Source organism: Mandrillus leucophaeus, unplaced genomic scaffold, assembly GCF_000951045.1.
Source record: "Mandrillus leucophaeus isolate KB7577 unplaced genomic scaffold, Mleu.le_1.0 Scaffold503, whole genome shotgun sequence".
Taxonomy (NCBI): domain Eukaryota; kingdom Metazoa; phylum Chordata; class Mammalia; order Primates; family Cercopithecidae; genus Mandrillus; species Mandrillus leucophaeus.
In genome coordinates, this window is record NW_012105399.1 from 1779724 (window position 1) to 1793407 (window position 13684).

The following is a 13684-nucleotide window of genomic DNA, read 5'->3' on the forward strand; positions in this document are numbered from 1 at the left end:
CTCAGTGGTTCTCTGTTAACTCTAAATTCTCCTTGTCTTCTTAAGTTATAGTACTAAAATGAAACAAATTACCTTTACCACCTAACTCATAGAGATGGGCTTATTATTTAACAGAAAACACAGAGCAGGCTAGTTGGTTTTTCCCATAAAATCTGCATTTGAAAGAAAAAAGTTCTCACTAGAGAAAGACCCCTTCACCTCCAAAAGATAAGCATGCTATCATTTGTACCCAATATAAAGAATAGGACAAAAGGAAAAAGAAATCGTAGAATGGGTCTAGAAAATATAGGTGTTATTTAGTTCCGTGCCTGACACGGTTATTTTAATCCAGTCAATCATTAGGAATTTGATGTTGGATGTGATGGCTCACGCCTGTAATCCCAGCACTTCAGGAAGCCAAGGCATGAGGATCTCTTGAGCCCAGGAGTTCAAGACCAGCCCGATCAACACAGTATCACCTCGTCTCTACAAAAACTTAAAAAATTAGCAAGGCATGGCAGCACACACCTGTGGTTCTAGCTCCTCAGGAAGGTGGGGCAGGAGAATAGCTTGTGCCTGGGAGATCAAGGCTGCAGTGAGCTATGATCCCATGATTGCATTACTGCACTAAGCCTGGGTGACAGAGTGGGACCCTATCTCTTTAAAAAATAATAAATAAATATGAATTTGGAACTAGAAGTTAGGAGAAGGCTGAGTTAAAGTGGCAAAATGCAGGTGTTCCCATTTTTTTCCCAACTGAAAAATCACTTCAAATCAATGAGAGAACGAGACACAGATGCAAAGACTTCCATGTTTGATGAAACAAGGGAGTTTCAGAAACCTCCCCCCGCCAACACAAAATATAAATACAGAAGGTAAAAACCTGGCAGAGAAAGCTAAACTTGCTGTCTGTACACTTAACTTTAGAGACGCAAGGTACCAGGTGTTTTGTTTTGCGAGGGAAATGGGCAGGTTATGGGTAGGGAAGGGCTTGAAAATAGGAGACTTGTTTGAATGCTTTTATTCCTCTCCATGCAGATGAGAACAGAAAGTCATTAGGGGTCTCCAAGAGGGATGTCTTCAGGGCGCAAAAGTGCGAGGTGCTGAGATTATCTAAAAAGGTTGGACTATGTGGAAAGTTATACAAGAGGCGTTTGTTTCACAAAGCAGTTGGAGGTGTGTGGGAAGACTTAGTCAGATGTTCAAAGAAAACCAAGAGAATGAAAAGGTTAGGCATTTACTCAAGGAAAAATAAAAAATGTGTTCAACAAAGAAAACACCATCTAAACACCACACTTGGCTTAGCAGTAAACAATACTCACTTATTCATAATGAATAGAAAGCATTGAGCTGCGTCTAACCAGAGTATTAGTGCTGCTAATTATCCTGGAAGGACGGTGGAGGGGAAGATGGAGCATAAATGAGATTAGGTCATTTATCAACCACCACCACCACCATCCTAGCTAAAGTTATTGAGCAATGACTGTGTTTTGTATTTTTATTCTGAGCACTTACAAGTGAGCCTTGTATCTCTCCCAAGAAGCTGCCCCAAGCCAAAAAGCACCATGAAGCCTTCTAGACAAAACAGAGGAATGCTTCTCAGGGAAGGACGGATCCCCCTGACTGCCTTGAAGGAAGCTTTGGAATTCTTTCAGGAAGGGGAACGAGAGGAGCACTTCATTCGATTTTGGGAAATCTGTGATAACCACTGGGATCAAGGCGTCATTAGACAAATGGTATGAAATTCTCCTTCCTGTAATTGCTAAGAACAGATGAATATGGAAGACTTGATGGACTCTGAGCTGGAAGAAGTGGACCTACAGATAAATTCAAAGTACGAATGACCTAGACTTCCAACTCCTCACCTCCACCCACTGAGTAATACAGAGGCGAATGTAACCACAGACATGGAGAGTTCTATACTGCACCTAAATGCATGAAGAGGAACCACCACAGGGCTGAAGATATCTAGTCCTTTATATTTCAATGGTGATTCTTTGTTTGCAGACATCCACAGGTGCTGGCACTTATAATGATCAGAATTACTCTGGGGGCAGGGGTAGAGGGAGGGGTGTTAATCAGTTATGACCAATAAATGTTCATGACCCAAAACTATACCCTAATTTAAGCAAAAATCATAGTTGCCATCGATGGAGCACTTCCTCCATACTAAACTCTGTACATATGTTATCTCTCACACTCATGTCATCAACCCTGTAGAGGCATTATCCTCAGTCTACAAATGAGTAAATCAAACTTTACAGAGTCTAAGTAACTTACCTGAGATACACTAGCTAGTGATGGAGCTTATACTGTCTCCATTAGGCTATGTGGTCTTCCATCTTCCAGAATGTCTTAAGTATGAGCCTTTATTGTGATTTTTCCTTAGATTCCAGTGGGGTACAGGAAAGTAAGTCTCTACCAATGGAAATAGAACTTAGAGCTCACCACCTGCTGATAGTGTTGTATAAAACTACTTACCACATTAGGGAAATAGATTCTTAGGAGTACTTCAGGTTGGGACAATAGGAACAAAGTTGCTAGACCACCCAGGGCCCGGAACGAAAAGGAAAAAGAACTGAGATGAGAGGCAAAGGGAGGCTAGAAATCAGGGTCTTTACCCAATGTGTGTGTTTGCTGGAGGCACACACTCAGGGACCTTTGCTAAGTATTGTTCCCCTTCTGTTTGAAAAACAAAAACAACCTCCCCAAACCCTCTCACATTCCCCCTGGTAGTGAACGTAGGCCAATCTCAACACTGTAGTGAAAAACATAAATCAAAACATGCCAAAGTTCTCAGATGTTTACATGACAAAGTGGCATATCCCATGTTTTAACTCTGGTACATCTCCGTAAATCTGGAAAAGTTGATCCTATGTCACTCAGATGCATCAACCTTCCGCTATTCATATTAATTTATGCACTTTCGTTAGACTCCCCAAAGCACCTATTTTTTTTTTCATTCTACCACAAAACAATAAATACTGGAAAAAAATCTATATACTTTTATATTTTCACAGGTAAGCGCAGAAATGAACACAAATCGCATTGCATCCACTTCTCTTGACCCAATTCCTGTACTAAAACAAATTGAAGTAAAATATGCCTATTTTTCAAAGCACAATCCTAAAGTCACTAATTCAAAGGTCGTTCACATATGACTAGAGAAAGAAAAGGAGAAGGAAAGACAGGAAGTAAAGTGAAGGAAGGAGGAGGAGGCAGGGAACACCTTATCAGAGGTCCCCCAAACTTAGCCAGACTAGAATTAAAGAAAGTGCATCAAAGACTGTTACATCCAGCTGGGCGCGGTGGCTCATGCCTGTAATCCCAGCACTTTCGGAGGCTGAGGTAGGCAGATTGCCTGAGGTCAGGAGTTCAAGACCAGCCTGGCCAACATGGTGAAACCCCATATCTGCTAAAAATACAAAAGTTAGCCGGCATGGTGGCATGTGCCTGTAATCCCAGCTGCTCAGGAGGCTGAGGCAGGAGAATCGCTTGAACGCGGGAGGCAGAGGTTGCAGTGAGCAGAGATCACGCCACTGCACTCCAGCCTGGGAGACAGAGTAAGACTCCGTCTGGGAAAAAAAAAAAAAAAAGACTGTTACATCCATCCAGTTAGAAGAGCAACAGGGCAAAAAAGCTCCATCAACATATACTTTGCAAATAGCCTGTGAAGAAGGTTTGAAAGCATTCTGTTGAGAGCTAACATGTTAAGCAGTGACCTAAAAGATGAAAGATAAGCTGGCTGGGTTGAAGGGGCCCTTCTCTAACATGCCTGGGAAGAACAGGTAGATGCTGACCATATGATCTTGGGCCAGTGGCAACATAAATAGCTGCGTTTGAGAGAGAACGAGGACCAAGCATTACAGGATCACTTTCCTAGAGATGCTATGACATTCCTCCAACATTGCAGTTGTGTTAGCAAGAGCAGACAGATGCAGTGCAGAGTTGGGGCCTAAAGTCGACACCTGAAACACTACCCATCCAGCCCAAAGACCTTACCCTATAATAACAGTAAATGACACAAGGGAGAAAGCAAGGATCCTATACACCATACAACATAGAAGCCAACCTTTTAAACATTAAGAGCTTCTCCACCCAAACTTGAACTAAATTTTGTACTGACCACAGATAATCTTCTACTTGTACTTACGGGCCAAGAAAAGTAAGTCAAATTTGTTAAATTAAGATTACATTTCAGAGTAATTTGACCCACATTTTTAATAGAAATTTATTACAAATATTTATCACGTACTTTGTAGGGGCCAGGCACTACGCTGGACAATAGGGATAAAACTGTTTAAGACAGACACAGCTGTGCTGTTCTCACAAAGCCCACCTACCATAAAACATTTTAATCATCTCCAAAACAACTCTCTGTACAGGCACACAAAAGAGTCGAAATCACTGAAGCATCTAAGCAGGGTAATATCAGAGCTGAGCACATAAAAACCATGTAAAAGGAACCAAATAGCATGCTGTCATCAGTCTTATCTTTTTCTTAACAATATCTGCCCTTTGTAAAATGCCAAATACCAGAACATTCAGGAGCATCATTAACTTTCACCCATTTTCACTGAGCAACTGAAAGGCGTCAGACACTGTGGATCTAAAGATGAGTACAACCTGGCTTTTGTCTTCAGAAAGCTCATAATCTAGTGGGGATGAATTCTTCAGGATCACAGAGGGCAAATGGCCTTCTCTGGAAAGAGGTTTTTGACAGCTGTGCTTAAGAAGATTTTTGCAAAAGTGACACTGTAATATTATTGCCTTTTCCTCAATACAAATTTTCCCATCACAAGCACAGACATCAGAAGAGGCTCTTGACCTCTCTGCTATGTTGCAATACATTTCATCAAAATGAGCTTGTTACCGCTTCTCGAAATACGAAATTCTCTCTACCCTTCCACCCAGCATTCAAAGACATCAGAATTTCCCCTAGTTCGTGGTGTGGCTAAGACTGCATCGAAAGACAACATAAGATGGTTTGAGAAAGGTCCTTTAAGATCTGTGCCTTGCCTACCTAAATAATGAGGAAAAGGAAGACAGTGACAATAATGATGGTGATTAATAACCGCAGCTTCAACGGACTGAGCATTTATGGTGTGTCAAGCATGGTGTTAAGCACTTTCAGTTTGTTATATCATTTGGCCCTCTTAACAGTCCTGAGGTAAGTATATTATTTATACTCATATTATGGATGACGAAACTGAGGCTTGAGGAGGTTGAGATTTTGCAAAAGGACACAAAGCTGGGAAGTGGCAGAGCCAAGCCCAAAACCGTATCCATCTGTACCATGCCCCCTCCCCTTGCCCACCCTTTTCCCATATGCGCCAGTCACCTGCAAAGAGCAGGAACCATGGAGCCACCATACCATTTCTAATCTCCAAGCCTTTGAGTATTATTGCTTCTGAGAGGCCACACTTCCCAATTTTCATCCAGTTGACTCCTATTCGTCTTTCAGAATGTGTTTGGAGTCAACTTTCCAGGAAAGTTCTCTAAACTGCCCCTCTCTAAGGTTTGATGCCTCATCTCTGGATTTGCTCAGCCTTGGACACGGACTCCCTCTCTCCCAGCACTTGTCCTACTGTGCCACGCAGTCATGAGCTGCTCAAGGTCATGGATCATTTTATATTCAACTCTGCAGCTCCAGAGCCTTGTAGGGTACTTACCAGCAGCAGGCATCACATCACTGTGTTGGCTGACTGAACAAATGCATGAGAAAGAGAACTGAAGTTAAGGACTTATTCTAGGATGGTCTCTCTGGAGTTAGAGATGCCTGAATTCAAGTCCTGACTCCACCTCTTATCAACTGGCCAATTTATTTAACCTCTCTAAGCCTCAGTGTCTCATCTGTAAAATAAAGGCTAACAGTAGCATCTAGCTCTAAAGTCTCTTCTGAGAGTTTAGATTTTGCAGCTTAGCTCTAAAGTAAGTGACACATATGTTAATAAATGTTAGTTATTAGTAACAAAGTATAGGCCAAAGCCAATCCTCTTATAATAAACAACTTTGCCCTTGGTTCCCAGCTTTGCTTTCTCCTACAATCACAAGGCTTTGAGCAAATACAAAGTCAGTCCTCTTACAATGAGGCAACGGGGTGGTGGAATCACTTTGTCAACCAACCCAGGACCCTTCCAGAGCTAGACATTTAAGGATCCTTTAGGTTTCTCCACAAAGTTACAAGGCAGAAAATGTTTCACATATAACCTTGAAGTAAATCTTTTCTCCCAAAACAAGCATTTCCCTGGGAATTGATACCCCAGCTGAGAGTAAAGCAGCTGTTGCTGTTAACATTTACCTTTGACAGAGCACTATTAATTGTATCATGTTGATCATCAGATCACAGTAAAACTGTATAGTTAAAAATCATATTGTTTCATGCCATATTCAACAAAGCATCTTTGGCTATAAATAAGACGAAAGAGTATCTCTCATCGTGTATGCATAAATGAGAATACCATGCAAGACGTTAGAATTCAGTTATATTTGTGTTCCTTTAAGAAACACAAATTGTGGCCAGGTGAGGTGGCTCATACCTGTAATCCCAATACTTTGGGAGGCCGAAGCTGGCGGATCATTTGAGGACAGAAGTTCATGACCAGCCTAGCCAACATGGTGAAACCCCATCTCTACTAAAAATACAAAAGTTAGCCAGGCATGGTGGTGCACGCCTGTAATCCCAGCTACTTCAGAGGCTACGGCAACAGAATCACTTGAACCTGGGAGGCGGAGGTTGCAGTGAGCCAAGATTGCACCACTGCACTTCAGCCTGGGTGACAGAGCAAGACCATGTCTCAAAAAAAAAAAAAAAAAAAAAAAGAAACACAAATTGCTTAATATGGCATAACTCCCTTACCCAGTGGCATGGGCAAGATTTATTTTTAAAATTACATTTTCTTTAGTATGATTTTTAAATCCATAGATGATGATTTAGGACTGAGAATGGCCTGGTAAAACTCTAAAATCAAACTTCATTTTATATGCTCTCACAATGTTGCAATGTAATGTTAGTTCACAGATAAAACTGCTGTGTATGAGCTCTATCGACAGCGGCTGCGAGCTGCCAGTGCTGTCACGGTATTCCAACTTTTATTCACTGGTCAATAAAGCAGAGGTCCCCAATCTTTTTGACTCTAGGGACTGGTTTCAAGGAAGACAATTTTTCCACAGACGGGAGTGGGGAGTGATGGTTTTGGAATAAAACCGTTGCACCTCAGATCAGGCATGACTTAAATTCTCATAAGGAAAGTGCAACCTAGATCACTGGCATGAGCTGTTGACGACTGGGTTCCTGCTCCTGTGAGAATCAACCGCTGCTGTGGATCCCACAGGAGGCGGAGCTCAGGCAGTACTCACCTCCTGCTGTGAGGCCAGTTCCTAACAGGCCACGGACTGGTACTGGTCTGGGACCCCTGGGATAAAGCACAACTGGATGCCCCTCTAGGCTTACAATGAAAAACTTCAGCACTTAGAAAGCTGGATTTGGAAGAAGACTAAAGGACAAGACAGGAACACAAGACAGATTTCCCCAAGTCTAGTTCATCTGAGACACCTGCCAGAGCAAACATCCACCTGCTTCCTTCCATTCTTTTCTTTTCTATCCTCCCCCTCAAAAGCGGTTTAGTTACTACACTCAATCTTGGTTTAAAGACCCAGGTGTCATAGCTCACAAATACAGCACTTATAGTCACATCTAGATTACTCAGTCTATTCTTAAATCCTGACTTGTCACTTCCATTTTCAAGCTGCCCTGAAAATCCTAATTTCAAATAGAGGATTTTCTTTTTCTACTCCATTCTCTACTTATTTCCATTTTGGGATGAGATTTTATTTTAAAATATAGTATTCATTAATACATTTAATGAAGACACGTTTACTAAAGGAACCTATCAAATGCAGGATACTGTGTTAAAAAAAAAAGAAAAAAAAACTTCCAGAGAATATAATAATGAGTAAAAGATCATCCCTGCCCCCCAAAAGGCAGAAGAAATAAAAAGACATGTCCACAACCATGTAGCTATCACTTAAGAAATGGATGACCCTAGGAAAAGCAGTTTAGGCCTCTGGCATCTGCAGATTCAGCATCTGTAAATTCAACCCCAAAGGTCCATAACATAATGAGTTACAAACCTGTTGAGACACACATATAACACTGATTTAATTTTAATGGCACAACTCATTTAAATGTCTTCATAAATTATTTTAGCTTTGTGTGACCCTAAAGAGAATGAAAGTTTTGTATATACGCTGGGACATTTGATGATGACAGAGTGTAACAATGGTATTATCAAATGAGGCATTCCTTGCTGGTGCCACATGCCCTATTATAAAGAATGCGTTGTTGGCCGGGCATGGTGGCTCACATCTGTAATCCAAGCCCTTTGGGAGGCCATGGCAGGTGGATCACTTGAGGCCAGGAGTTTGATAACAGCCTGGCCAACATGGCAAAACCCCGTCTCTATTAAAAATACAAAAATTTGCTGGGGGTAGTGGTGCATGCCTGTAATCCTAGCTACTTCGGAGGCTGAGGCACCAGAATTGCAAGGCAGAGGTTGCAGTGAGCCAAGATCACACAACAGCATTCCAGCCCGGGCAACAGTGCAAGAATCTGTCTCAAAAAAAAAAAAGAATGTAGCAGAATTCACAACAGTAGCAGGAGGGTATGAGGGTATGGGAAAGGTACCATTAAGGAAACTGAGCTAAGGCTTTATGCCTAGCAGGATTCCAACAGGCAGTGGTGGTGCCTGTTTTCAGAGGGGGATGATCATTACCAGTGTTTCTAATTCTTAAGTGGGAAAGCAAGGCATGTTTGGAGGTCAGAAGGCACAAATCAGGGCTGGCTGCAGAGCAGAGGGGTCCTGGGTGAGAGAAAGCCTCAGAAGAGACTGCCTATGAGGTTCTGACTGGAGAGAGCAGCAAGTGAAGCCAATGGTTAGAGTCTATAAGAGTGATGGCCTGGGCGATGTGTTGGAAACAGAAACTTCTGATCAAGAACTTCCAGGTGGAAGGGTTCTAAGAGATGAAAAAAGAAGTGGATCAGTTTCTTGGGGAACCTCCAAGCTGTTCCTCCATGGCAGTTGTACTAATTTACATTCCCACCAACCGTGTACAAGACAACACAAAGGATTGAGGGGATAGATACCCCATTTTCCATGATGTGATTATTATGTATTACATGCCTGGATCAAAATAGTTCATGTACTCCGTAAGTATATATACTTAGTATGTACCCACAAAAATTAAAAATAAAAAAGTATTTAAAAAAAGAAATGAATTAGGCAATCAATAAAGTCATCGCATTCCAATGAATTACGAGAGACGACGAGAGAGCAAAACAGGAAATTGATCTTTTACACACAACTGTAATCTATTCAGAGACACAGTGGGATCAGTGATGATGATACATGCCAACATACTGACCCAGGTTAAACACACTTTATGTGCAAGACTCTTATATATAAGGTCACACATATATGGTCAAGATTTCAAATGTGAAATGACAGAATGATTACACTAGTAAGATCTTTCACAGAATATATTCTTGTTGGCATCTATCAAAAAAAAGTAAGAACAACTGTACCTGTACCGCTGAACTTAAAATTTAAAAATACAAATACAATAGAAAGTTTTCTAAAAAGAACCACTTTTAAAGGTGTAGCACTCGATTTATGTGGACATATCAAAGAAAGAGAACCAAAGAAATGACTGGCAGCACTCCACCGGTGTCCTCTCTCCCATCCTTAGTGCCTTCCTTTTCCTCTTCTTTCTTTTTCTTTTTTTTTTTTTGTTTTGAGATGGGATCTCGCTCTGCCGCCCAGGCTGGAGTGCAGTGGCTCAATCTCAGCTCACTGCAACCTCTGCCTCGCGGGTTCATGCCATTCTCCCACCTCAGCCTCCCGTGTAGCTGGGACTACCAGGCACCCGCCACCACGCCCGGCTAATTTTTTGTGTTTTTAGTAGAGACCAGGTTTCACCGTATTAGCCATGATGGTCTCGATCTCCTGACCTCGTGATCCGCCCGCCTCAGCCTCCCAAAGTGCTGGGATTACAGGTGTGAGCCACAGCGCCCGGCCCCTCTCTTCTCTTTCTTACCTTACTCATTATACCAGTCATCTTGTTGTCAGCCCTATTACACAGGCTAATGTTCCCCAAGCTCAGAGAGGACGGCGATTCCTGCCATACAAGCATACACGTTAATGCTTTTTGGTCAAAATAGGAACAAGCCCCGGATGTACTTCTTTTTACCCTGCCAAGTTAGCCGACTTTAACTTTATGCTCTATTGTGTTGCACTGTTATCTAACATTAAGCTCTTTTTTTTTTTTTTTTTTTTTGCAAGGGTAGAAAGAGATGACACTAGGGAATTGGTCATATAAATGAAGCTTTACATGAACAAAGCAGGGAGAACTAAAGCTAACAAAATGTTTGGACGTCTAAAGGAAGAGTGGCCTCTCATGACGTTTCTAAGACGGAGTTACCACTACACTACTGAATGGAAGGGAGGGAAGGGGAAAGGGCAGTTCTATTCCTTGACAAGATTCAAGGAAAAGGAAGACCGAAGTATAATTAGAAACACTGACCATGTGTCATCTTCACCACAAGTGAACTTGAGGGAAGGAGATGCCTGAAAGACCTGGAATTCTTCTTGCTTGACTCATGAAACTCAACAGGTCTTAGAGATGACTGCACATTAAAACCGCTTTAGACCAAGAAGCAACTGTCTGAGAACTGGGACAAGCATTAGTGGTGAGATGTATTTTCTCTTCGCTCAGCATCATCCCAGAAAGGGGCACACAGAGTTACTCATTAAGGTGAAAAAATCTAAAGACACTGTAACAGTGAAAAGCTTGGGAGCGGAAGAAAGAGCCTTGAATTTGAATGGCATGTTTGAGTTTCAGCCAACTGTAAAATCTTTGACATACTATTTAAACTCTCTGAGCCTCAGTTTCCTGATCTGTAAGATGAAAACAGTAACTACATGTCACAGCATCAGTGAAAAGATTAAATAAGATAATGTATATAAAGCAATATCAGAGTCTCTGCCCCAGATAACAATGCCTAATAATTACCTATTACTGTAGCTATTACAAGTAGGAGGACAGTGCTTTAAAAATCAACACTGAAGGAATAAAAAGAAGATCTGAAAGATGACACCAAAACCAAAATTTAATTCAAATCTTCTGAAGTAAATTAAGTACCATTAAGGTGAGGAATAACAATTGGTCAGAATATCTGCAGTAATTCAAGAGTCTAAAAAAATAGTGTTCCATTAATCCACTCCAGGAGAAAAGGTACTTAGACAAGACTGATGTTATCAAATTAAGATGGGGGAGGAAAAGTCCTTTTTAGAATAGTAATCATGTGCTATTTTATTTTATTTATTATTTATTTATTTATTTATTTTGTGACAGAAATTCGTTCTTCTTGCCCAGGCTAGAGTGCAATGGTGCAATCTCAGCTCACCGCAACCTCCGCCTCCCAGGTTCAAGCGATTCTCCTGCCTCAGCCTCCCAAGTAGCTGGGATTACAGGTGCACGCCACCATGCCCAGCTAATTTTGTATTTTTAGTAGAGATGGGGTTTCTCCATGTTGGTCAGGCTGGTCTTGAATTCCCGACCTCCAGTGATCCGCCCGCCTCGACCTCCCAAAGTGCTGGGATTACAGGCGTGAGGCACCACGCTCGGCCTAATGTGCTATTTTAATACATTTTTCACACCCACAGATAAACAACACTTCATGTTTCTTTTCTAAACAAAAAAAAACTCTCCTGGCATTCTTGGTCCTGAGCTTATAATCTGCTCAGTAATTTTCCATTTCAGTTTTGTGCTCACAGATTTAGAAACGTACTTCATTTCCTAACAAAAATATTTATGCTCTGCAGTATTTACTGCTTCTGTATAACTAGATCCCAGTGAACAGATGAGAGAGGTATCCAAGAGGAAATGTGGAATAATAGTGTGCAAAGTGTTCTAGAGCAGAAGGTCACACTGCGGAGCATACTTTATAACTGTAACAGGATACGGCTTAGACCAGTGTTAGGCTTAGCCCAGGATAGGGCTTAGCCCAGCCCTGTCAGGGGAGCTCAGCCAAGATCCGCAGGGGCAAGGAATTCTAGTTATACTGCACACTGACCTCAAGCATGACCCACACCAACTCACTGAAACCCCTTGGGGAACATGAGTTACTAGTTAACCTACCCTGCTCCCCAAACTTCCAATGGAATAGCAAATTATGGGTTTTCTGTTTCTTGTTTTCAGCAGCACCTTTACTTTCAAATGAAATATTACAGATGAAAGCAGAACTGATTTGATGACACCTGTACATTCTTTTTAAACACTCCTTACCCCCTACCCAAGTCCTGGGATCCCTAAGGGACCAGAGAACACTATTAGAAACTAAATGACAGCTGGAGAGAGATTTTTAAAGTCCTAAAGAACAATTTATCCATAATCTGAATTTCCATGATTCAATTTTAACTTAATATCTAACTTCATCTATATTCCACAGAACTGCTTTGGTAAATAATAAAAATCTTATATAAAAATATACCAATTTTCATGATTAAACTACAGAGAGAAAGAAATAAAGTTCAATCATTCCTTCAGTCCAGCTCAGTCTTTGTAAGAAAACAAAACCATAAAAGTGCTGGAAACAAAAGATAAGAAAATACATTTTAAATTGGAGGGTCTTTGTAAATAAGATCCAAAACTGACAGACCACACAGATTTTATTAAATAAATTAAAAATCCTGTATGGCTAAAGACAACAAGAAACAAATTAGCAAACACCAACCTGGTCTCCAGAAATTGAGCTCTACGGGGCAGGGGGAAGAAAAAAAGAAAACAACAACCTGGAGGAAAATACTTGCACTATATGTAACAGACAAAAAAGTTAATATCAAAGAAATCCTAATAATCGATCAGAAACTAGAAAAATGGAAAATTTATAGCTGAAAGACACACAGCTAAGAAGCATATGAAGACATTCAACCTTACCATCAGGAAAATGTAAATTAAACATGCATAAGACGCAATGTTTTTTAACCTATCGAGTTAAAAAAATTAAAGAGATCATTTTCAGAGCTGATGAGGACAGTGAGGCTATTATTGGAATACACACAGGTAAAACATTTTTAAGCAGAAATTTGGCATTATCCATCAAAATTTAAGTGTGTATAGCGTTTAAGCCAGTCATTCCACTTTTAATCTATGTTACAAAGTTCTACGTACATCTATGTAAAAGGATGTCACCTTTGCATTATTTATAATAGGGAAAACATGCTATCACTGGAAGTCTGTGGGGCCTGGCGCAAAGGTACAAACATTTATAAGAACTAGAATGATTTATACATACTTCTGAGACAGACAGCTTATCACGTATTACTGAATGGCAAAAGCAAATGCAGCATTATGCATAGTATAATTTTGTTTCTAATCTCTTTATTCAAAATTTTCTCTACATTTCATATTATGTATATATACATGCATACGAAAAGTTCTGTGAGGAAATACCCCAAGCCATCAGCTATTCTCAGGGTTAACAAAAAAAAAGGAGAATATAAAACTATATCGGCATGTTGCTGTCAATTTCATTAGAAACACAGAGAGACGCGGGCGCGGTGGCTCAAGCCTGTAATCCCAGCACTTTGGGAGGCCGAGACGGGCGGATCACAAGGTCAGGAGATCGAGACCATCCTGGCTAACA

General features: G+C 40.9%; 1 pseudogene; it reads left to right on the plus strand.

The window, feature by feature from the left end:
* Positions 1-1544: 1544 nt before the first annotated feature.
* The window catches only part of LOC105551036, a 50733-nt pseudogene continuing 38593 nt past the window's right edge, over positions 1545-13684 (plus strand).